This window comes from Mesoplodon mirus, assembly GCF_964341445.2.
Source record: "Mesoplodon mirus genome assembly, chromosome: 14".
Lineage (NCBI taxonomy): Eukaryota > Metazoa > Chordata > Mammalia > Artiodactyla > Ziphiidae > Mesoplodon > Mesoplodon mirus.
In genome coordinates, this window is record NC_138990.1 from 75,061,041 (window position 1) to 75,082,835 (window position 21,795).

General features: G+C 44.4%; 1 pseudogene across 1 annotated transcript in view; it reads left to right on the forward strand.

The window, feature by feature from the left end:
• The first annotated feature begins 11,354 nt into the window (after nt 1–11,354).
• LOC309815522 (small ribosomal subunit protein uS19-like) overlaps nt 11,355–21,795 on the forward strand; it is an 81,193-nt pseudogene continuing 70,752 nt past the window's right edge. The window contains exon 1 of the transcript in view: nt 11,355–11,461. The product of the transcript in view is annotated as a small ribosomal subunit protein uS19-like (transcript). The remainder of the gene's footprint in view (nt 11,462–21,795) is intronic.

Consider the following 21,795-nt stretch of genomic DNA (forward strand, 5'->3'; position numbering starts at 1 on the left):
GGAGCAGAGTGAGGAGTGAAGGAGATGGTGCTCCCCAAATGGTCAAGGACACCTGCATGCAGGAGGGCGGGTGTGAGCTGGGTCTGGTTGCTCAGTCGCCCCTTCCGCAGCCTGTGCTCCTCCCCGGATGTGTACAGAGAACCAAAAGGCCTGTTTTTGCCCAAAGGGAGATAATATATACATGGATGAGATAATGTGTGTGAAAAGGCACACTGTAAACTTTCAAGTGCTATGTGAATTATCTGTCTTATTATGCATGTGACACATTCTGTTTATTCACCTGAGTAGAGATACTGAAATCATTGTGGAGAAATCCATGTACAGTCATTTTCTCCTCTCAGTTTTTACCCAGATATTCCTTCCCAGCTAAGCTGAACCAACTTGTACATAAATATCCCACGTGCACTTCAGTCACATTTTTGCATCCCACTGAGGTAGCAAGAACAGGAGTCACCTCAGAACAGCATTTAGAGAAAGACAAAATCATCTGAACTTATCCAAAGGGCTTCCTTGCTGAAAGGAGGAGAGGGGACTGGTTGGGAGATGAGTTTGCTTCTTCCTGCCAAGAGTGCCCAAAGCATGGATTCCACGGTCCAGACTCCCAAAGCTATGTGGTACAGCTCCAGTGTATTTTGCCAAGACAAAGGGTCCATTTCCTTTAGTGGTATAGTAATTTACACTGTTTCTAAGAGCTTGAGCATTGCTTGTACCCATGAAGTAAATAAAATAATTATCATTAAGCCCCATTTGACAGATGCAGAAAGTAAGACAAACCAGACTTAAGTGAGCTGCCCAAGGTCACACTCACTGGCCATAATAAAGGAACTCAGCTTTCCTGGCACACACTAGAATTCCTTTCACCATGTCTTTCCCTAAAGCCCTGGTGCCAAGAACAACTAGAAACCTTCCTCCTTAGGAGATCACCAAGCCCAGGTTGACCTCTCCTGAGATAATCAGAATTATTTTATGAGTAGATACTCACCATTAATTTTCCCATCAGACTTTCCCTATGACGTGCACTTGTCCAACTGCCCAAGACGTTTTCCTCTAGACCCTCCCTTCTCTCCCCCAAACACACACCTAAAACACATACCCACCCAGGCACATACAACATAAATCTTTTCAAAGCCCATTCCTCAAATGCCTACATTCTAGGTTTGCCAGATCTACACAAAAATTTTAAAAATACAAAATACCCAGTTAAATTAGAATTTCATGTAAACAAAAAATAATTGTTTAGTATAAGCATATCCAAGGCAATATTTGGGATATACTTATACTAAAAACAATTTTTTTCATGTATTGCATTGCACAAAACTAGTTGCCCAAATGGAATCAGAGTCTTTGAGCCTCTAATCCAAAAATCTAATGCTCTCTTCTAATCCTAAACATATCTGGGTCCTACTTGCAATCAGCTGTGAAGGTGAGAGGTCTAAACTCCCCGGTTTAATTGTCAAAGAATCTGAGGGTGATGGAAAAGTTAACAGTAATTTTGTCTCTGACTCCCATGATATTACACCTAAAGTAATCAAGACCAGAGGAAACTTAACCAATGCATGCATACAGAACTCAGAACTCTCACTAAGAAAGCTACAACTGTCAGACCCAGGAGGCTGTTTGCACCCAGAACGAATCCCCATGGCTATGAATACAGTCATTTCTCTGCATCCTTCCTCAGTGGTACCCAAAACCCCTGCTCCCCTGTCACACTGAACTCTCTCCCACAACAAGGCTGGCACCCTTGTTGGCACATAGTAGGCTCAATCCTTATTTGTGGAAAGAATAAAATGCAATGCATATTGAAAGCCACATTTCCAATAGGTTAGCTCAAGTTGGATAAAACTGTTAAGAGTCAGAAAAGTGAAAGTCCTGGAGAAAGGCATCATTGCTTCCTTTGTGGGATGGAATCTATTTGAGGGGCAAAGAGAAAGGGATTCTAGCATCCAAAGAGAAACAAACAAACAAAACATTGACAAGGCAAACGCAAGCTTTCTCCTCATAATGCTGAGTAAATAAGCACACACTAATGTAACTCAACAGTACGTAGAGGGCTTCCCTGGTGGCGCAGTGGTTGAGAGTCCGCCTGTCAATGCAAGGGACACAGGTTCGTGCCCCAGTCCGGGAAGATCCCACATGCCGCGGAGCGGCTGGGCCCGTGAGCCATGGCCACTGAGCCTGCACGTCCAGAGCCTGTGCTCCACAACGGGAGAGGCCACAACAGTGAGAGGCCTGCGAACCGCAAAACAAACAAACAAACAAAAAAACAAAACAGTACGTAGAAAACTAGCTAGCCCCATGGAGGAGAGCGGTCCCCCAGAGAACTGAAGAACTCATGGGCCCATCTATATTTTGAGCATTGCGGTTGGGGGTGGCTGCAGAGGACAGGAGCCTTCCAGAATAATACTGCTGAAACTTCAGCTAGACCTCCACCCAGTAGAGGCAGCTCCCTCTATGTATTTTTAAGCTTATAGTGTTTTAGAATGAGGGATACTGAGAACAAGAGAGCGAGGGAGAAACTTTATTTCTTTATCATTTATATTTAGTATATTACAATGTATTTACTGCTCAGAGTTCCCGCTCAAGAGACACAGTTTTTAAGAGCACGTGAGAACTATGGGGAAAGGCAGGAAACTACTAGGAAATTGGTTGCAGGAGCATAGGATAGGGAATGGAAGGTTCTAGACACATTTAAGGCATCCTTACCCCAGCCGGCCCTATCACTAGGCAAGGTAAGCTGAACCTGGATGGGGAAGGAACAAAGAGGAAACCAGCATGAGCTGGAGGTCTAGTTAGGCTGTAGTGACCCTCACTGGCTCTGCATCTTGGATGAGCCTCTCCCCACTGGGCACCCAGACACAGATGCAGGACCTGCCCTCAGGGATTGGAGTCTGGAGGGAAGACAGACATGTCAAAGGCAATTCCATACTGTGAGGTGAGCACACAGGCGGACTAGTAGGCAGCTAAGCGCATGCACAGGGGCTCAGCATAGCAGTTGCAACAACAGGAGAGAGAGAAATATTTTTGAACAAATTTCATAGTGGATTTTTCTCCAAAAACTGCAAAATAGAGAAAGATCAGAACTTTATTAAATTTCTTTACAGTGCATGGTTGAGAACATAGATTCTGAAATAATTCTGCCTGTATTTGAAGCCCAGCTCTGCCATTTGCTAGATCTGTGACCTTGGACAAGTTACTTAAATATTCTGGGCCTCAATTTTCTTATTTGTAAAATGGGGATAGCACCGAGCATATTATGTGATTGTTAGCAGTGAAAATGATGTGAATTTTAATATACATAAAGCACCAGAGCCGGGTACATAACAAGTGCCCAGTAAATGTTAACTATTATTACTATGACATATGTAGTTTGGTATTGTTTTTTAGACTGCATGTTGAAACAAAGATACCTTAATCCATTCCAGGTTTAAAGTCTCTAAAAAGTTTAGTACGTCTGATGATAAATACCATGACAGAGGTGTGCCCAGGTCAGTATATTTAAGATGCCCCTAGAAGGAACTCCTCACTCAGACTGCAGAAAGATAGTCAAGGAGGGCTTTTTGTAGGAATTATCTAAGCTAAATTCTGAAGGGTCATCCAGGCGAGGGGAAGAAGAGCAGCTTGTGCAAAGGCGAGAGGCAAGAAATGGGAAGACACAAATGTATGAGGGTAGAGAGCAAGAATGGGGGAGCAGGACCACTGAGAGACAGCTGTCCAAGCCCAGGCACGGGCTCTGGCATGACACCAGGGAGCACAGTGCCGAGGGAGATGCATGTCTCCCTCGCATGTCAGGAGAGGGTCCCCCTAACTGGGGGAATTGAGAGGACTTGGAAATTGGTTGGTTTTGAAGGTGAGATAGAAATTGACTTCTTCCCAACTGTTGGTTTGGACAACTGCAAAGATGTTGACACCATTCGCTGAAACAGGAAACACAGGAAGAGGAGATGAGTTGGGGGCAGGAAGGGTGAGGGGGGTGGGGAGAGTGCTAGAAATGAGCTAAGATCATGACTTCCATTTGGAACCATTTACCTCTGGTATTTCTGTAAAACAGCTAACTATGAATGCTAGTAGGTAATTGGATACACAGACAAAATAATTAAAATTTCAATAGCTATCCCTTATATATAGACTTCTTCTGCAAAATGAACCATTCCATACGAGTTTTACAATTACTGTGTGATGAAAACAAGTATCACTATATATGGAGCACTTACTATGCCAAGCATTTTGCATACATTAGCTCATGTAATCCTTACATTAACCCCGAGAGGTACATACTGTTAGTGACCCATTTTACAGTTGAGGACACTGAGGCTTAGACCTAAGATGAAGTAGTTGGACCAATGTCACTTAGCTGGTAAGTAGAAAATCCACATGGTTTGTTTTCCTTTTTGACAGATGCAGAAACTGAAGGTCAAATGGGACAAGGAACTCATACAAGTTTACAGAACCAGGAAGTTGAGGAGCCAACTCTAGTGCCCAAATCTGCTACTTCAGGAGTCCAGTGCTCTTTGCATCACCCGTGAATTCAGGGTGTAGAGGTCTATAATTTGCACAGGGCAAGAGTGAGAAGATTATAGGGGTAAGGCCAACTGGTAGCCATTATCAAACAAGGCAAGAACTGCTTATTTCTCTGTGCGGCCTCATAAGAATAAGGCACTTCATACCTTCCTGCTGCTGTTCATGATGCTGATGCTGATGATGACAATGACTACAGAGGCTGGGTGCAGCTCAGAGTGAACTTCTATTGATGCTAACACTTCAATTAAGACCCAAAAACCTTTGTGACCTTAGAGTTCTTGAAGACAAACTTGGGACTGTGAATTATCTTCTCTCTAGAGAAGGTAACTTGGGCTGGAATTGCGTTTGTGTTCTTTCATTCAACAAATATTACAGTGATGGAGCAGCTATTGTCAGCCACTGTGCTAGGCACACAGAACCCAGTGATGAACAAAACAAACATACTCCCTGCTTTTATGCAGCTCACAGTCATAAATACCCCAGCTAAATCAATGAATTTGGTAACGTTGCAGCATACAAACTTAATGCACAGATATCTCTTGCATTCCTATACACTAACAATGAAAGATCAGAAAGAGAAAGTAAGGAAACAATCCCATTCACCATTGCAACAAAAAGAATAAAATACCTAGGAATAAACTTACCTAAGGAGGTAAAAGACCTGTACTCAGAAAACTATATGACACTGATGAAAGAAATCAAAGATGACACAAACAGATGGAGAGATATACCATGTTCTTGGATTGGAAGAATCAATATTTTGAAAATGACTATACTACCCAAAGCAATCTACAGATTCAGTGCAATCCCTATCAAATTACCAATGGCATTTTTCACAGACTTAGAACAAAAAATTTTATAATTTGTATGGAAATACAAAAGACCCCGAATAGCCAAAGCAATCTTGAGAAAGAAAAATGGAGCTAGAGGAATCAGGCTCCCCAACTTCAGACTATACTACAAAGCTACAGTAATCCTGACAGTATGATACTGGCACAAAAACAGAAATATAGATCAATGGTACAGGATAGAAAACCCAGAGATAAACCCACACACCTATGATTACCTTATCTATGACAAAGGAGGCAAGAATATGCAATGGAGAAGAGACAGCCTCTTCGATAAGTGGTGCTGGGAAAACTGGACAGCTACGTGTAAAAAAATGAAATTAAGAACACTAACTAACACCACACACAAAAATAAACTCAAAATGGATTAAAGACCTAAATGTGAGACCGGACACTATAAAACTCTTAGAGGAAAATGCAGGAAAAACACTCTTTGACATAAATCACAGCAAGATCTTTTTTGACCCACCTCCTAGAGTAATGGAAATAAAAATAAAAATAAAGAAATGGGACCTAATGAAACTTAAAAGCTTTTGCAAAGCAAAGGAAACTTAAACAAGATGAAAAGACAACCCTCAGAATGGGAGAAAATATTTGCAAATGAATCAACGGACAAAGGATTAATCTCTAAAATATATAAACAGCTCATGCAGCTCAATATTAAAAAAACAACCCAATCAATAAATGGGCAGAAGACTTAAATAGACATTTCTCCAAAGAGGACATACAGATGGCCAAGAGGCACATGAAAGCTGCTCAACATCACTAATTATTAAAGAAATGCAAATCAAAACTACAATGAGATATCACCTCACACCAGTTAGAATGGGCATCATAAGAAAATCTACAAACAACAAATGCTGGAGAGGGTGTGGAGAAAAGGGAACCCTGTTGCACTGTTGGTGGGAATGTAAATTGATACAGCCACCATGGAGAACAGTATGGAGGTTCCTTAAAAAACTAAAAATAGAATTACCATATGATCCAGCAATCCCACTACTGGGCATATACCTAGAGAAAACCATAATTCAAAAAGACACATGCACCCCAATATTCATTGCAGCACTATTTACAATAGCCAGGTGATGGAAGCAATCTAAATGCCCATCGACAGACGAATGGATAAAGGAGTTGTGGTACATATATACAATGGAATATTACTCAGCCATAAAAAGGAACGAAATTGGGTCATTTGTAGTGGCATGGATGGACCTAGAGACTGTCATACAGAGTGAAGTAAGTCAGAAAGAGAAAAATAAATATCGTATATTAACGCATATATGTGGAATCTAGAAAAATGGTGCAGATGCACCGGTTTGCAAGGCAGAAATAAAGACACAGATGTAGAGAACAAACGTATGGACACCGAGAGGGGAAAGCGGAGGGTGTGGAATGAATTGGGAGATTGAGATTGACATGAAATAGATAACCAATAAGAACGTGCTGTATTTAAAAAAATACAATAAAATTCAAAAAAATAATAATAATAAACAAATACCCCAGCTAGTCATGCCTACTAGTTGGATGGTGAGTGGGGAATGGTGTCCCTATCTGAAAGCTGCCTTCAAGAAGCTGGCATCTTTGAGCTTTTTGGGTCCCACTGGTGTAAGGAATACTAAGACACAAGCTATGGACTAAGCCTGGGTTCCCAGTCCTGGCCCTGCCTGTGGCCAGCTGGGTGGAGGACCTTGCGAAACTCACCAAGTTTCTCTGGCCTTGACATAATATGGCTGGAGGCAGGGGAGGGCAAAAGGACTAGATCCATGGTTTTCAAACGCCTTTTAAGCTACATTATTCATTCTTTATTCATTAACAAATATTTACCTAGAACCGACTTTGTGTAAGTAACATGAACAGCACAAACGTGGCCCAGGCCTCAGGAAGCTTGAGGCCTAGTGGAAATCTTATGCCAAATTCCACCACATGAAACAGATAAAAATGGAGCTGATCCTAAGGTTGTCTGCAAAACATAGTAACAACAAACAAACAAACACCACACAGACTAGCTAATCTCTCAGGTTACTTCCTAGAAGATTCTTGGGTTCTTTTCTCCCAGGCTGGGGCAACAGCAGCAGCAGCAACTCATGCTCTGCATGCCTACCTCCAGTCCTACGTCAAGCAAAGATTTTCTGTAACTTTGTCCCACAAGCCCCAAGCACTCAAGCTCGTCAAGGTACAGCTCCCCTGGTACCTTGCTGTGCTCCACTGGTCTGTTCTGGGGAAGCCGGCCATTTGCATGAGACTCTCAGAGTGTCTAGTTCAAACAAGGCAGGGAAGGGAAGACCATATTTCCATCTGGAGGCAGAAGGCTTTTCATGCATTCCTGCCCAAACACAGAATGAGCCCTGGAGAGGCTGCAGTGGGTGTTAGCAAAAGCAAGACAAATGGTCACAGTTGTGAGCTGCTTCTTCCCAGAGAATCCATTTTTTTTTTTTTTTTAAAGAAAAGGAATGAAAGCCCAGCTCCCCTATTCCCTTGCTAGTTTTGCAAAACAAACAAGAGCAAATAATTTTCATTCATTGACTTTATTTCTTCCTTCCGAAGAAATCTCCCCAGCTTCTAAGGAAGACCCATTTGAGGCTTACTGCACACTGTCTGTCCACTTGATGAGAAGGAATTTGATTTTTTTCCCTTTCTCATGCCATTCTGTGCCATCGTGAGCCTGACCATTTCCAGATGAACTGCTGCCTTTACCAGAACGAAATGTTTGCGAAAAGGTCTTCAATGAACTGAAAACGTTAATTTGAAAAGACTCCTCTGTGGAAAGATTGAGGCTTGGAGAGGGAAGGAAATGACACACAGCCTGTGGACTGGCAGACAGCTGGTTTCTCTCAAGTTTTTCAAAGAGGGGAGATGGAGAATGGGCTACATTAGGTTGAGATCCAAAATGGACCCTCACTTGGAAGGCAGGACCAATATGGCAAGTCTGAGCTTTGTTCACACACTCAGCTTTGTTTTGCTCTTTTAAATGTCTATATACACAGGATTCTCCCTAGTGAAAAACAATACACAGTCCCCAGGCCCCTTCCCCAACACCAGAAATTCCAGCAAATGCCCCACTGGCATTATTTCAAAGGTAATCTTCAGTGAGAATGATATTCACGTGAACAGTAACAACCACCAGTAACACCACCACATTTTTAAAATCAAGGTGATTTTCACAGCACACCCACCGTCAGTGCCACCCATACTGCACACAGAAGAAGACATGAAAGTTACAGACTCTGCTAAGAATGCTGATTATAAGTCATCGGGCAGATATCATTACAGGAATTGCTCTCTAGCCGAGCTGATATTTATTTCAGCAGCTCTGACCCTTCAGGAGGATCTTGCTGCCACCCCACCCCTAACTCTCCACCCACCACCACCCCCACCCTAAAGGGCTTTTCTAACTGAAAGCAAACCCAAGCCAAGTCCTGTTCATTCTCTCGGCCAGGTGCCAGAAAAAGTGTAAATTTTCGTGAGCTACAGCTATTTTGCCAGAAGTCTGCAATGTGTCTGGACACGAATGGCTGTTCCCTTTTGTGAGACCAGGCCTGAGCACCAGGAAGTTCTAAAAGCAGCACATGGAGAGAGATCGGGTGACCAGAAAAGGGGACAAAAACAGCCTGTGTGCAGTATACCAGGCTCTCCTGGGGTGTCCTGCCTGTGCCCAGATCAATCAACTTATCGCCCTTTAAAAAAAGGTAATCTTTCTCAGGCGCAGTGTTCCAACTGGGTGCTGTTAAGTTTGCTCCCAAAGCCAATGCCCCAACTCCCTACCAGGACTTCACCTTTCATAACAGGAATTAAACCAGTTAAGTCTAGAGACACAGAGAGACAGAGAGAGAAACAGAGAGACAGAGAGACAGAAATTAAGCACAAGCACAGCTAACTAGATTTAACCCATGATGCTCCTTTGGCATTGGCAGAGATGAAAGCAATAAGACAGCTTGAGGCTCTTTGAAAGAAAGAATTTTTAAAAATATGGAATGAAAAGATCACCATACAAGTAGGGGGTATCATGAACCAGTCTCCCAAGCACGCATCCCTCTTGTTGTTCAGGGTCTACAGGCTTCATGCATTCAGAATCCACAGGCCCCCTGGGAAGTGACGATGCTCTCTAGCCCCCTGCGAGTCTCCTCTTCCTTGGTGATGCTTTGCAGCCCCCCAGTATCATGCCCTGAGGAATCTCGCTGCTCAGTGAAAGCCTGTGGTTTGTCTCTAAATTCCCCAGTTTTCACTCCATCTCTACTGAAGGGGGCAGTAAACTTTAATGCGGAGGAGGCAATGATTGGGAGACCAGGTGTGACTTAACAGGCTTTAAAGCCTCTGAATAAAAGCAAAGCCAAAGGGAAGGGTATGCTTTCCAAGTAATTAAAAAGCAGTGTCAGCCCCTTCACTCCTATCTTGCATCCCGACCCGCACCTCTGCCACCTTGCCCTGACAAAGCGAGGGAAGGATGCAAATCGAAGAGACCTAGACTTGACTCACCAGATGACTGTATTAAGGTGCACATGCTGCTAAGTTTCTACCAAACTGGCAATGGCTAGGATAGGGCAGGGAAGAGCTGGAGTGAAAAAAGTGACGGGGTGAAAAACCCATAACGGAACACAGGTTTGCCTCAAGTTACAGAATAGATATATTTCGTAAAAGTGAACTATAAATCGTTTTAATAAATGGATTCACTGTCAGCATACCAGCTATTGTTCCTAGAGGGAAACCTTTTGTAATTTGAAAAAGTAGCTGCTATTTATCTTTTGGGCCAATTTGTGTTGCTAGGTATGATATGGAATTTTTATAAAGTAAAGGATATCAAAAAAAGTGTTTCCTGAACTTATTAAAGTATGGAACTCCAACCAGAAATGCAGCTGCCAGGTATATGGACTGAAGTAAACTAAGAGAGAGAAAGAGAAAGAAGAGGAAAAGAGGAGAAAGAGAGAGACAATGCGCCCTTGGGTTAGGCAAACCCAGTGCAATGAATTAAGATGTCTGTGCCCATCATAAAAGGGACGGAGATGAGCAAAGAGCATGCAGAGAGATGAACTGTCAGGCTGGAAAACCAAAGACAGAGGGTGTAACTACACAGAGAGCAAAGGAGGAGAAAAGGAGTGAGGTCAGGAAAATGCATGCAGGCTAGGGGTACTGGGGGAAGTCGGAGACTCCAGCCAAGTGTCTGAAATAGCCCTGGGCTGGGAGGAGACAGTGTGTACGAAGAGGAAGGTAGAAAAGGGGGGTTTGAGATACACAGGTTTCCCTGTTCTCTAGCAAAGACGATTCCAAAATAAACTGTGCCTTTGCCACCTTGGAGTCTCATGGACCAGAGGTCCATACACCATCCTTAACAACCACAGCACCCTTCCCTAACGGAGAAAGGTCAAGTCCATTTCCAGCCGCAAAACCTGCCCAAGTTCTCTCAGCCTCAGGGAGAGGAATTTCACAGACAGAAGGTGGAAAAGGAAAAGTCACCGGAGATGCAAGAATTGACAGCAGAACAGGAAAACGTTCAAAGTCATTAATTCCTAATTAAATAAAGTTAATTTCAAACTTGTGGGGTTTTTAAATGTGTTTATATCTTTATGGCTTTTGTTTACTTTGTGTAAGAGGGAAGTTCAGAGAGACTGGTACTTTCTTGTGTGATTTTAAGAAGGCTGCCTGAGTAACTCCATTATTCTTGGTTACTCGTTTAGTCCCCACAGACTGTAAGGGTCTCCTTGGTCTCCAGCACCCAAGAAGCTCCTCAGGTGTGCAAGGCCCAGCCCCACCTCACAGGACACAAGGGGGAGGATCAGGCCACAGGAAGGACCAGCACCCTTTCTTAAAGACATCGTGCCAAGAACATTCCCCTCTGAATCTTAAATACTCCTCCTAGAAACCCATGCAGGTAGATATGAGTCTTACCAGCTTACGAAGGAGAAAGGCCCAGGGAGGTTAAGTCCCTTGCCTGAGGTCACACAGTTACTAAGTGGCTGAGTCCAGATTTAAAGGTGACTGACCAAATGCTGAACAATGTGGAACACGCTGCCTGTGCTACAGCGGTCAGTGGACAGCAGCACCCAGGACGCCTGCAGAGGCCACCTCAGCACTGTCACAGGGGACCTTCCACAGCCGGGAGGGTAGCTGGACCCCTACCTTCTTGCTGAGGGGCTCTGCAAGGCGCCGGCCAGTCACACACGTGACATTCAAAAGAAAAACCACCCTTCACAAGGCACGTAAAGAAAACCCGTTTTTCTATCTTTAGGTCATTCTGTGCCTCCACAGCCATCTGCAAGAATGGAACTTGGTTTCATTAAACATGATATTTTTGTCAGCTCTCTTATGCTTTTTTTTGTTTTGTTTTCTCTTGCTTTCAATTAAAGGATTTTTCTTCCCTTCCCAGAAATTCTTTGGGGATTTGAAACCCACTTCAAGGAAGGAAAAAAAAAAAAAGGAAATCATCTTACAGTATTGGTCACCGAGATGGGTGTGAAGACAACAAGCTATAAACTGAAATCAGCTCCATCTCCAAAAGCAAAGAACAGTCTCTAAAAAACTGCTTTGAATTTTAAGAACTAGAAATAATGCTGGCAAACTGGTTTGTCTTTCTTAAAACACAATAATTTTTTTTTAAAGCCTCCAAATCAACTCCCAATGGTTACAACCAAGTAAAGAACATAGGCTGAGACTTCAAGCAAAAGTCAGGATGCTCCACCAGAGAAAATTATTTCGCTTTGAAGAAATAAAAATATGAGCAAAAATATGAGCTGGAAATAAAATTAAAATCACACAAGAGCAAATGTGGCGGACACTGGAAGTCAGGCATCCCACCAGCAAATAAAACCAGGGTAGGGTTTCCCTGGTGGCGCAGTGGTTGAGAGTCCACCTGCCGATGCAGGGGACACGGGTTCGTGCCCCGGTCCGGGAAGATCCCACATGCCACGGAGCGGCTGAGCCCATGAGCCATGGCCGCTGAGCCTGCGCGTCCGGAGCCTGTGCTCCACAACGGGAGAGGCCACAACAGTGAGAGGCTCGCATACCGCAAAAAATAAAAAATAAAAATAAAATAAAATAAAATAAAACCAGGGTAGAATCAGCCAGTGGGGTGGGGAGTCAGGGAAGGGGGCCAGGCTGTGTGGGGTTGGGTTGAGTGTTTCCCACTTTGAAATCAAAGAAATGGGCGTGTGTGGGGTGTCTGCCTGCATATATGACTGTCCTTTTCCTCAGCAGAGTCAGGATGAAATAATCTCTCTCTTATCACAGCCTTTGATCTCACAATCCCCTTTGCCCATACTACTAAGATATCCCACATCTCTGCAGTTCAACTTTGAATGCTAACCTCCCCCCACCTTTTATTTTTTTGCCTACACCTGCCCTCACACACTAGTGGCTCTGCTCTGCTTTATGCCTTGCCCATCTTGCAGTGTTTTCATTAGATGGGAGCCATTGCCATGGCAGAGGCCAGCTGCCACCCGCACATGGGGAGCTCAAGCCAGTATCCCTCCTCCGTGGGGCTGGAGAGGGGTCACAGGAGCAAAAGGGCTCCAGGTGTCCCTGAGAGAGGAAGCACTGACCCAAGGGAAGGGAAAAAGGTCACACTTGCTTAGCAAAGCTCCTCAGCAAGTCGGTTCTTAGGGTCTCTCTCTCTCTCTCTCTCTCTCATTCTGGCATTCCTGGGAAAATGCTGGTGTCAGGAGCTCATTATGGAGTTTGGCTCAAGAAAAGACTGCCCACCTATATCTTGCCTTTACCAACCATTTCCACTGGGTGTGCATCACTGCCCCCTCACCCCCAACCTTCTGGGTTCCTTCTAAGGCATCTGAACGAAGAGTCTACAATGCAGGGCCCTGGCCTGGAAATCGCCTGGATCCAAAGATGGATCCCCACCAGCCACCTTTGATCTGACCCATAAGGAAAAGAAAACAAGATTCTGGATTCAGACACACCCTGGTTCCAACTGATCTGGCTGGGGCCCCTTAACCTCCTTGGGGCTGAGTTTCCTCATCTCTGAAACGAAAATCACAATATCCCCCTCACATGTCTTTTGTGGCAATGACATTTAATCATTCATGTAAAATGCCTACATAGGAGCTTCCCTGGTGGCGCAGTGGTTGAGAGTCCACCTGCCGATGCAGGGGACACAGGTTCGTGCCCCAGTCCGGGAAGATCCCACATGCCACGGAGCGGCTGGGCCCGTGAGCCATGGCCGCTGAGCCTGCGCGTCCGGAGCCTGTGCTCCACAACGGGAGAGGCCACAGCAGTGAGAGGCCCGCATACCAAAAAAAGAAAAAAGCCTACATAATCCAGTGTCCAGCACATAATAGGCACTGAACCACAATGGTTCCTGCTCCAACGGCCCACAACTAGTTTATATTTCACAACAATAATTCAAACCACTTACTGAGTCTTTACTGCTTGCCAAGTACCACCCTAAGTATTTTGCATAGATAATCTATTGCATCTTCAAAAATAAAATCCTCTGAAGTACCACCCTTATTCCCCTTTTATATGCCAGTCTCATGCCCCTTAGTAAGCTGTAGAGGTAGAATTCAAACCAGGATCCTCTCGACTTTAAAAATCCTGTTCTTGGGACGTCCCTGGTGGCGCAGTGGTTAAGAATCCTCCTGCCAGTGCCAGGGACACGGGTTTGATCCTGGTCCGGGAAGATCCCACATGCTGCGGAGCAACTAAGCCCATGCGCCACAACTACTGAGCCTGCGCTCTAGAGCCCACAAGCCACAAATACTGAGCCCGCGAGCCACAATTACTGAAGCCCGTGCGCCTAGAGCCCGTGCTCTGCAACAAGAGAAGCCACCGCTGTGAGAAGCCCACGCACCGCAACAAAGAGTAGCCCCCGCTCGCCGTGACTAGAGAAAGCCCGAGCGCAGCAATGAAGACCCAACTCAGTCAAAAAAAATATCCTGTTCTTTCCTGCACATCTGCTGCTTCCTGTATCCTCACAATATTCATGAAAACTTTTGCCTGTGTGGTCTTTTTAAAGGTTTCTCTCTTAACATTTTCCCTTTCCCATTTATTCATTCATAAACAAGTTTTAGCTTGCTTAAGATAAAAAGTATCAGTGATTTTCCCTATTCTGCATTTATTTATCAATACATGATCCACAGCTAAGTACCTCCTGGCACATTAGCAAAGCAGAGATATCCATAGAAATCAAATTGCTCTTTGCCAAACCCCAAGTTTTAGCTTGGTTAAAAAAACAAGTTTTTTCATATTTTGGGGGACAAGAAATCTGTATCTTCTTCCTAAGGCAGCATCCACCCTGGCTACAGCCTTCACAAAACCCAGTTTTCATTTATCTATCCTAAGGCACAATAAAAATTTTTAAACTTTTATTATTTGTGAGTTAAGCCTCTGCATTCACCTTACACTTTGTTCTCCAAGCCCCAGCTCAAATCCCCCTAGACAGCCTCCCCGTTTCTTTCAGCCCCAGGCCCAATCCCCACATCTTGATGTGTCACAGAGCTCAGAGCCTGTTCTCTGGCACTTCCTTAAAGGGTTTTCTAAGTGTTTCACATATGGACATCTTGTCGACCTAAGAAGCTTATGAATTCCTCAAAGGATGGGATCTTGTCTTCTGTTGATTTTGAAACTCCTAAAGTGCTTAGTACTTTACTTGGCATCAAGTAAATGCCTAGTAGAATGTCCACAGATGTAATTACCCTCTTAAGTACTAAAAGTCACAGGCATACCTCTGTTTTTTCTTTGGAAGTTACCACCAGCCCTATCCGACTGCCCAGGTCAAACCAGAATGACGTATGGTCCAGCAGAGACCAAACTAGAGGTCAGTAAGCCGACCTCCATGACCCAGGTGACCTCCCACCTCATGAAGATCATCCAACCAGTCCAACCCAACCCAGCCCCTCCTTGCCCTGAACTCTTCATTTACAAGGAGGCACAGGCATCAACACTTCCTTCTTCTGATAATAACACTCCCCCATCCAACGCTTTGGAAACTGCTCTTCTCCCAACATAACCAATGGTTCTGATCAGGGCCGAGTATCTCATCCCTCTGGCTACAATGATTCGTCCAAGGATAACCATAAAGATGAGCAACCCATCTCTCTGGTCACAATGATTGGTCCAGGGATGACCCAAGCTGGGCCAATAAGACCATTCCCCATAGATTTTTCTAACTGGAACTGGCAGAGAGGAACTCCTCCCTCTCTGAATTTGAGGGTGTAAGCATGAAAATCAGGAGCTGCCTGTTCTCTTTTGGAAGAGAGAAACCACCTGTGTTTAGAGAAAACGAAGGAAAAAAACAGAAGACAGAACTTCAGAATTGACCACGGTCGAGCCCTGGCTGCAGTGATTCCTAAGGCAGCCCCTGCTGCTCTGCTGAAGACTAAGTAATGGGATCCCAGATCTCCCTTTTGCTTAAGTTGGGTTTCTATCAACTTGCACCCAGGGGCTTCCCTGGTGGCACAGTGGTTGAGAATCCGCCTGCCAATGCAGGAGACACGGGTTCAGTCCCTGGTCAGGGAAGATCCCACATGCTGTGGAGCAGCTAAGCCCATGCGCCACAGCTACTGAGCCTGTACTCTAGAGCCCGTGAGCCACAACTACTGAGCCCGTGTGCCGCAACTAGTGAAGCCCACGCGCCTAGAGCCTGTGCTCCACAATGAGGGAAGCCACCGTGATGAGAAGCCTGTGCAACGAAGAGTAGCCCCCGCTTGCTCCAACTAGAGAAAGCCTGTGAGCAGCAACAAAGACCCAACACAGCCAAAAATAAACAAATAAATTTATTAAAAAAAAAAAAACCTTGCACCCAGAGTGTCCTCATAACATATCTACTTCCCAGGAGGGGCATGTAAATTAGTCCAGGAACAAGTATGGATTAGGCTGTCCTGCACAAGTGGGTGCCAAGAACTGAGCCGTGGATTCCTCTTGAGCAGGGCCTCTGATGGGTACAGGAAGGGTGTTTTCAGGTAGTGCTTCTCAGCCTGCTGTGACCTGGGTCATGGCCTGCAGCATCAAAGGCTCATGACCGAAACCCCTGGGAAAAATGCCCCCTTCTTCCCTGCTGGCTGCAGTAGCTGATGGGCGAAGGGACTCACCAGCCTCCTGGTTGGATGTGGGAGGGAGAGGCCTGCTCTCCCTGCTCTAAGAAGACAGGTAGCACCAGGCGATTCTGCAGCAGAGTCTGCTTTTCCGTGTCAAGACGGCAGCAAAACAAAAGCCTAGTATTACCAACCTAGTATGAAAAGCTGAACTGGCAATCAAAGCCTGAGACATCTCCACTACATAGGCAGAGAAATGCCTGGCTGCCTTTTTCCAGGCCACCACCAGGCTCAAATGAGAGAATAGCAGTAACTACAACTTCCTTAGCAGGCGCTATGCACTGAGACTTTACATGCATCCTCTCATTACATTCTCACAGCATGGCCTGGCACAGGCCAGAAAACTCTGGTCGCATTTTAGAAAAGAAACCTTACCCAAAACATAAAGCTGCCAAGTTACAGAGCCGGGAGCACAAACCATGTCTATATTAGCAGTGTTTGTGCTTTAACCATCATGTCAGTCCTCCACCTGGAGATAGCACCGTCAGACTTAAGGGGAAAAAACAGAAAACACAGGACACCCAACTACCTTTGAATTTCAGATAAAAAACAAATAATTTTTTAGTTTAAGTATGTCCTATGCAATATTCTGGGTGGACATATATTAAAAGATTATTGGTTATTTGTCTGAAATTCAAATATAACTGGGTATTTTGTACTCTCTTTGGTAACTCTACCTGGAGATCCACTTTATGAATGCACTTGCAGAATGGCAGAGTGCTACACAGAGTAAAATTCTTTGGCTTTTAATCCTAATTCCCATCTAACTGAGGACAGGCACTGTCCTGGGACATTGGTATCCACAGCTATAAATCCAGACAAGCACCCAGCCCGAGCAGCTTTCCATGGCCCTTGTGGAAATCAGATAAGCTCTAAGCAGAAAAGACACTTGGATAAAGTTCACTAGGATTCAGAAAAAATATTAACCACCCATATGTCCTCTTCCACCACCCACACACTGCCCTTCCCAACAGCTGGGGGATCTCTTTTTAAGCCTCTTATCCTCCTTCCCCCACCCCTTCAATACCTAGATGGCAAGGTCATCCCACTTGCTAAGTTTCTGGCCACTGCATGTCAGCCTTGTCCTAGAGTCTGGGGAATGTTACTGTAGAGGTACAGGCCCTACACTCAAGGCATCACACTGTGACTGAAAAGACAGTGTACAATTAAGTGCAGGAGTGTAATGATACAGTTCCCACTCACTGGGCACCTTGTCCTCACCAGGCATTGCGCTAGCTACATTCGCAGAGAGGATCTCCTATAATACGCCCAACACCTTGTCCAGAAATCACGAGCATCCTGTCTGAGCAGCTGGAAACCACCAGGAAGCTCCCACCCTGCTGTTAGAGATGCCAGATGAGACACTGGCTTCTTATTTGATGAATAATTAAAATCACCAATCTGAGTATATTAGGATAAGGGGCCCTGCTCTTTTCCATTTCTTACTTTCCTCATACACATTGCCTTAAACTGATTAAGATGTTCATGCCTCAGGGGCATTTAGAGTACAAACTGGACTGGGTCCCAAAACATGGCCCCTGTCAGAACACATGTTATGGCCAAAGAATAGCAGAAAATGGCTCCATGATCCCTCCTTTGTGGACAGAGGGAGAAAGACAATGTCTGAGTTTCCTTTCCCTAATAAAGGTCTGTGGTCCTACCAGTCACCTCCTCCCAGATCACTTTCACCCAGACTTTCACTTCTGTCTGGCAAATGGCTGCCCTGCCCTAGGTGACCAATGCCCTTCTATTGTCTCATTATGGATTCCTAATCTCTTCTCATTTTTCTCCATAATTCCAGTTGATAATAGTCATCAACTTTCTCTCACTGTAGAAGAGGACTTCGAGATAATGTAATCCCTTTTATTCATAAGCAGCTGAAGGAGATGATTCAACAAGGGTTTTCCAAAATCTAAGAAAAACAGAGCAGAATCTAACAGGTTCACAGAGGCCACACTACTTCCAACTTCCTTTACCACTTTTTCCAGCTCAGCCCCTGGGTACCCTGGAAGCATTATGCCTAAGCACTTTTAACGCTATCAACACTGCCAGATTTCCTAAGAACAGTTTCTCATCTTTTCCCAATAACTTACTCCCCCTTGCCCCGCTTCTCAGCCTGGCCTTGTCCAGGCTTGGCTACAGCCATCTTGATTCACCTCTCACTTAGGGAGTGCAATGGAACTCCTTGTAAGGTGACTTGAAGCCAAGGGACCAGAAAGCAGCCCACCTCAGATGCTGCTTTTGTTGGTTTAGGCTTTGGAAGAATCTAGTTTTATCATCCAGGAAATATGATGTGACACCTTGGATAAATGAATCTGGAAACGAGAAAACAAGATCCTATTGAACTTGCATGTCCTGCTTTTATCATCCTCTCTTCATTTTCTGGAATATAGCATTAATTGCTTCCATACTAAACATTATATCTGCTTTCAATCCCAGAGTCTCCAATGCTTCATAAGGAATGCTCAATGTAAGTTTTTTCTTTGTTTGTTTTCTTTGTTTTGCTTGCTCTTTCAAGGTCTTCATTTTACACCACTAACTTGTGGCTTAGAGGACTGTTTTGTTTCTGCATTATCCTGTCTGGGAGGTTGTTTGTTTGTTGCATTTTATTACTATTTTTAAGAGATCCTAGGATCCTAACTTTGGTTCCAGTATCTGATATTTGACCTCTTTCTTAGCTTTTTGCCTCTAATGCTTCCTTTTCATCACCTAGAACATTCCATCTTACTTTGGACCTCTCTGAAGTCCCTACCTGTGTCCATAATCCTTCTCAAATCCCCCATTACTCTTCCCTTGGTTGTGAGTTCTTAAATAAAAGGGTCAGTAAAAAAATTTTCCCCTCAAAATGCGATACAGCCAACCAATTCCCCTTCACCACTTTTACAGTGAAACTCAACTTAAAAATCATATAGTTTTTGGAATTTTTCTTTCAGACCTGAGCCCATGCCAGTCACATCTGTGTTCTTTACAAATGGATGGTTAGTCTTGCCTCACAGTAACTTTTCCTCTCTAATCCTTCCCCCAAAACGTTTTCTCCCTGTCAGCTCACCACTGACTCTCTGCAAATCATCCTGTGATCCCATGTAGAAAAGATATGATACACAAATAAATTGTAGTGTCTTGTGCTTGGGGGTTATAATTGAAAACAGATTTGTAGTCAGAAAAAAATGACGTGTATAGCACAAATATAATATATATATAATGCTACATATATGGTACATATGTCAATAGCCTTAAAACCAGCATGATAATCTGCAAAATGAAACACAACTTCTGCCCAAACATCCTAAGATCTTTAAAGTGAAACAAGTGTCTCATGGATGATAAAGGTATTCAAAACCCTAGTTGTATATACTTTATCCATGTGTACAATTACATCCTGTTTAGCACTTTACCTCAATAATCATCTCATATGCTATTACCAGGGCTAACACTTGAGTGCTAACCGAGTGCCAGCACTCTGCTAAGCAGCATACATGCCTTAACTTTTCATTCTCAGCAAAACCCCATGAGGCAGCTATTCTTATCATTCCTGTTTTACAGACAAGGAAACCAAGGCTTAAAGGGAATAACTTGCCAAAGTTCCCATAATTTGGCAAGATGACAGTGAGAATTAGAGCTCAAGCTCATCCACCTCCAGAGCTGGTCGGGGTGACCACCTCATGTGCTCCTCCTCTTGAAGGGTCCCGAGGAGAGTGACCTTTTAAACCTATACAAGGCTCCGGAGTTTGCGGTCCTCCCACCAGCCTGCTCACCAGGCGACTAATCAGTCAGCAGTGCTGGAGTAGGTCAAGCTTTGCTCCCCATCTTTTATGGAGTATAAAGATGATTAATTGCTTACACAGAAATTGATCTAACCACTATTTTATGAAAAATGCAGGATTTCCATAACTCTAAAGGAACTTCTCAAAGAAATTTGAATTAGGGAACAAAGTAATTTAATTTTTCCATCCCATTTTTAGCTACTGATTAATGTAGAGTCCTGAGTGTTGGAAAGACTTAGGGAGATCAATAAGAATATGAACCCTTATGGAAAGGTTTGCTATGAGAAAGAATTGTAGCTCAGGGTCTTCGACGGAAAATAGCCAAAGGTTAGAGTCCACGGACACCGGTGCTATGGGCAGGGAGTGGGGCGGGGGACAAACTCTCATGCTACTGTGACTTTTAACATTTCTTCTGAACCCAAGCTTCTCTCCTGGTCAAGGAGATAGTAATCCGCTCCCGTAACATGTTGAGATCAGGAGGGAGAGGCAACAGTAGGGCTGGCGACCGCAGCCAGGCGACAATATCGGGTATAAATGGCGCCCTCCCTCATCACCCTCCCAGCCCAGCAGACTACCCCCAGCTCTGTCCTATTAAGAAGAACACCCCTTGTCTCTCAGGCTGCAGTTGGTCAGGATTAACCCCTCCCACCCCCTCACCCCACACCCCAGCATTCCCCCTCCTTCCAACAGTCCTTTGGACAGACATGACTGACAAGAGTACCACAAGCAATGATGTCACAAAGAGAGGGGGCAGTGTGCCCTGTTAGACCATCTTTCACTCCAGTGGACTCGCCTTCACAGACAAATTGATTTGCAAAGGTTCAGGCTGCCAGCCTGGGCTGCTTTGCATACAGAATGCTCCCTGGTGACACAATAAAAAGTGGCCAGGCTAACAGAGGAGCACAGCAGGGTCTGGCCAGTTCAAAGTCCAAACTCCACACCCCCTCACCTCAGTCTGGTTTGAAAGGTCACTGTGTGTCTGGGAAAATAGTCGCAGGATACAATCCTTTATTAAAGGTCACTATTTTTCAACAGCACTTAACACACACTTACACACAAATTGAGACTGGAGAGGGGAAAAAAAAACAACTGGGGGCTGCATCGTATTGTATATTGTGCTTGCAAGATTTATGTCTTGTGGTCACCAGCAATAAATACACACTGCTTCAGTATTAAAGTTCACATTAATCCACTGATCCTCCCTCCCCTGGAAATCAGCCTCTTCTTTGCCAGGAAGATAGGGGCAACCAAGACTTTTGTCCATCCCTTTTGTTCCTTTCCCATCTTTTCCTTCCCTTGTTGCAAGATTTTAGTTTAGTTTTTTGGTTTTTTGTTTTTAATTATGGGTGGGTGTTCTTATTACCACTGATGTACACTCATAGAGCTTTAGTCCTGGTAGTTCCCTCTCTTGCACTGTGCAGGATGTGTGCCTAGCATTTGAATCCAAGACCATGTGTACTCATCATGCCTGACACTCAAGTGTGCGTCTGTGGATCTGTATGTGTCCCAGACCTGGAGAGGCAAAAGTCAAGTTCTTTTCTGTGCTCCTTGTGAAAATCCAGGGGAGCACTGTAGCTAAACCAGTGGCCATAAAGCCATCAGGGAGACTGCCAGCCCTGCCTTTTCATTATG